The 4,731-nt window shown below is 35.9% G+C and overlaps 1 pseudogene; it reads left to right on the forward strand.

Annotated features, from left to right (window-relative positions):
- The window catches only part of LOC102867008, a 123,525-nt pseudogene that overhangs the window by 77,674 nt on the left and 41,120 nt on the right, over window positions 1-4,731 (forward strand).

Genomic DNA, 4,731 nt, shown 5'->3' on the forward strand with positions numbered 1-4,731 from the left:
TGAGGAGGACCTGTAGCACTTGTTGCAAGATGGTCAAGGACTGCTGCCTTCAATATGGATTGAAGTTCAACATCAAGAAAACAAAGATTTGGGCCGGTGGGCAGCATCATGATAGATAGTGAAGCAATTGAGATTGTTGTTAACAGCTTCAATTTACTTAGCTCCACAATCAACACTGTTAGTACCAGCAGCTAGGAAATCAAAAGATAAATTGCTTTAGCAATGTATGCTGTCTGGGACCTTCCAGAGTACTGAAGAACAGCAATGTCTGGAGACTTAAGATGTGCCTGATATAGGCCATAGTCTTCACAATTACTTGCTGTGTGTCAGAAAGGCAGATAATGACTAGGGATGACAGAAGGAGAATTGATGTCTTTGAGCTGTGGTGCTGGAAAAGAGTGTTAAATATACCATAGACTGCTAGGAGGACAAACAGGTTTTTCCTAGAGAGGGTGAAATCATGTTGCTTCTTGGAGTCAAGGATTCTAAAGCTCTGTCTAACATACTTTGGTCATGTTTCAAGGAGGGGCCAGTCCTTGGACAGGGACATCATGCTTTGAAGGGTGGAGAGACAGTTTAAGGGAGGAAGACCCTCGATGAGATGGATTGATTCAGTGACTGGGGTAACGGGGGTAGGTGTGTTGGAGACAGTGAGGTTGGCACAGGATAGAGCAGGGTTCAGAGCTGTTATTCACAGAATCACTATGAGTCTCATGCGACTCGACAGCACATACAATAATACAAGTTAAATTATGTTTTTCCTTTTGCTCTGACTGCCTGATCTAAATTTAGATCTTTTCTAAATTTAGCACCTGGTCTAAATCTGGCACTTTATTATAGTGATATTATTAATATGGTTTGTCTTTTACTATTATTCTTTTTATATATTATTTCATTCCCGTTGAGATATTATTGTGTTTTAAATTACTCTTAAACTTTCTTAGTCATAGGAGAAATAAAGTATAAATGCAATTTTTGAAAAAGAACAATTTTAAACATGTTTGTCTTTCATACTAAAAGGATTTCTTTGTTTTATAGGCTGGCAATGAATAAATATACTGAAAAGAGCAAGGTACTGTAAAAAATAAATTTATTAAAAATACTATTTTGTAGTTCTGGGAGAAATAAGAGCATTTTCCTCCCGTGCAATTTACTGCTTCTGAAAACCAGGTGAAGGGTTAGCTATGAGATGGTTCAGCCTTGATGGAATATTCTGTTTTTGAAAACATATTTATAAAGGATAATGTGAAAAAAACTGAAAAATCTTTAAAGAAAAGACATTTAATTAAAAAATAATATAGAAACATTAGCCATTGATCAAGATATCTTTCTGAGAAAAAAATAATTTAAGTAAGAGATGATTAATTTTTCTCATATATTAAGATGGATATTTACTGCTTCTATAAACTCAAGTTATGCTTTATTTTGAGAACATATTTCTATTTATTTTATAGATCCAAGAACAAATTAATTTTGTGTGCAACTCTGATAACTCTACTCAGTCGCTTGGATCATCTTCAGAGGACAGTTCATTGAATAGCTCAGATTGTAAGAATTCTTTATCCAGAAAAGAACAACTTGGATTGGATCCTAATGGTAGGTAAAAATACAAAGGCTTTTCTACATCTATTGTAGTAAGGTATCCATACCTTGTTGAGCACTGTATCAGACAGTGATGATGTCTTCTGATTGTTCACATGATCTTGGCCTGCACTGCAAGCACAGTTAGTTGGTTGTAGCAAAAATAATACTGGTTTTAAAAACTCTGCTCAAAATTATCTAATTGAAAAAATATTCATTATAATCTATACTTTTTTGGCAACAAGATACAAGTTTGTTTAGTAGCATAAAATTCCAGCTTTCTACAGTTGACAAATTATTTGAAGTGATTGCAAAAACTTGGAGGTTCTTGAAGAAATGGTAGTTGGTAGTTGAGAGGTCTGGATGAGGCAGAATTTTGTAGCCCAGTTTGTTGAACTTTTGGAGCATTTGTTTTGTGACATGTGTTTCAATGCTGTCATGCAGAAGTACTAGACTTTTTCTGTTGACTAATGCAGGGTGCAGATGTTGAAGATATTGGTGCATTTCATTGCTGTATATATCTGCTGTAATATTTTCACTGGATTCAAGAATTGGTAGTGGATTAATTTTAAGTTAACAGTCACCATGACCTTTTGGTATAAGCTTGGTTTTGAGCAGTGGTTCAGCACTTCACGTTGTTTTACCTCTGTGTTGAATGTCAACTGTTGTCTTAGAGGTTCCATGTTTCATCATATGTTAAAATGCAATTGAGAAATGATTGCACAAAGGAGCACAGAACAGACTTCAAAGCAGTGTTTCTTTGATTTTTATTCAGTTACGTAGTATTCGTTTGTTGAGTTTCTAAACCTTTTCAGTTTTTTCCAAATGACAAATGACCATAGAATGATAAACATGGATTTCTTCTCATGTCGTTTTGAGGGAATGAGCTTCCATTAGGGCCCTCAACTTGTCACTATTAATTCTTGATACCACCCGTGACTTTCCTTATTTATCTCTGAATTAAAATTTATCCTGGTGGAATCTTTGAAACCAATGTTGTACTCTGTATTCATTGACACTTTCTTGCCCCAAATTTTAATGGTGATTTAAGCTTTTTGTGTTTCACTGCAGCTGAGAAAGTACATTTGGCAAAAATCTTGTTTTGATGTCGTGTGTTTTTATGGAATTTATCTGTCATTACGACTTGTCTAGCTGTTATTTTACTTTGTTATGTAGATAGGTGGGAATTTGCAAATGGAGAATTTAGCTATTCCACAAGAGAATGCAGGTCAGTTTTCCTGTTTCAACTTCACCTGTAGAAGCAACACTGACAGCCGAACTAGAGACCTAATGTAAGATGGGACCTTGAGGGAAGAGAGCCAATATTAGCAGGATTGAGAACTTTGTTGGACAACTGGGGGTAGGAAGCCAATATTGGTAGGACTGACAATTTGGCCAAAAAGCCACGAAACTCAAGGCTGAGGTACCTGCGTATGCATTTTGGTAGCTGTCTTGAATATCTTCTGCTATAATATGGATTATATTTTTTTGTCTTCTTGATATAGGTCTGTGCAGTCTCTGAGCTAGTGCATCAGATTTTTAAGCCAGCAAAACAGAAAGATTGATGTTGAGATGAGATAGAGGGAGTGTAGGAGACATGTCTGATTATAGGGGAATTGATTTTGTGTTATTGGTGCTATTAATGGGGACAATTTTCTTTGTGAAGTTGGTAAAGGTCAGTTATGGCTGTCCCCATGTGGCCCTTACTCTTTTTATAATTCTGAAGCCTAAAAATAGGCAAAAATGCTGGTTATATTTGAAAGTACCTACACAGAAATAATGAACATAAAAATAAGCTTTAAATGGATATATAGCATTTACAGTTTCATAATGAGAGTTATTATGGAATTGTTGCATAAATACAAAAAACCTGAAGACTTTTTTGTGACCACTCAATATTATATATTTTTAAAAATTGATATCTAAACATGTTTGTTTTAAAAGAAGTCAACAATTACTTTTACTATGCGGTTACTGAGCACAACCTTGTAGTTTAAAATGTCATGTCTTTTTTTCTATTTCTCTTAGCTGTTTCTATAGGTGTTTGCAACAGAGAATTTTGTTTCTCAGTAGCTTTTATTTTGTTGTTAGGTACCATCAAGTAGAATGTACCTCATAAAGAACCTCTGATCCCGGTCCTATCCTGTGCCATCCTAATTTTTTACATACTTTAGCCTAGTGCTGCAGTCACTGTGTCAGTCCATCTTATTGATGATCTTTCTCGCTCTTGCTGATTCCGTACCTTTCCAAGCCAAAAATTCTTTCATTGTTGCAAAATTTCCTCCTTCACTCCCACCCCAGTCCACTTTGCTATGCAGCTCTTATTCTGGATTGTTGTCATGCAAATAATGCCTACTTATATATTCCTTTTAAACAATTCTTTCCCTCATCTGTTCCAGTGCAGTGTTCATTTTTTACACCATCTTTTCTTAATTTCCTCCCAACCCCCTTGTCAGTCCTGTTTTATAACAGTGGCATATCAATATTTGTTCTTTTGTGATGAGATATTTCATTCAGCATAATGTCTTCCAGGGTCACACATTTTGTATTTTATCGGTTCCTTGTTTATCAGTGCTGTGGAGTGTTTGATTGTGTGAATATACCACAGCTTCTCAATCCATTCATTTGTTGATGGGCACTTGGGTTGCTTCCAACTATTTGCTGTTGTGAACAATGCAGCAATAAGCATGGGTGTCCATATATCTGGGTGGCAATTCTGGTTTCTTTAGGGTATATTTCCAGTAAGTGCAATTGCTGGGTCAAATGGTATTTCTATTTCCAACTTTTTTTTTCCATACTGCCTTCCAGAGCGGTTACACCATTTTATACACTCATCAGCAGTGAATAAGGGCTCCAATTTCTCCACAACTTTGCCAGCATTTCTTATTTGCTGCTCTGTTGAACTTTGCTGTTGTTACTGGGGTAAGATAGATATCTCATGGTTGTTTTTATTTGCATCTCTCTTAGAGCTAGGGATTGTGAACATTTCTTCATGTGTTTGTTCACCATTGAATGTCTTTTTTTGTGTAGTGTCTATTCATATCCTGTGCCTATTTTGCAATTGTTGTTGTTGTTATGTGCCGTTGAGTCGTTTGCGACTCATAGCAACCCTATGTAAAACAGCCCTAAACCGTGCTCTATCCTGTGCCA

Source organism: Elephantulus edwardii, unplaced genomic scaffold (genome assembly GCF_000299155.1).
Source record: "Elephantulus edwardii isolate Elephantulus edwardi_28Jun2011 unplaced genomic scaffold, EleEdw1.0 scaffold00054, whole genome shotgun sequence".
NCBI classification, from domain to species: domain Eukaryota; kingdom Metazoa; phylum Chordata; class Mammalia; order Macroscelidea; family Macroscelididae; genus Elephantulus; species Elephantulus edwardii.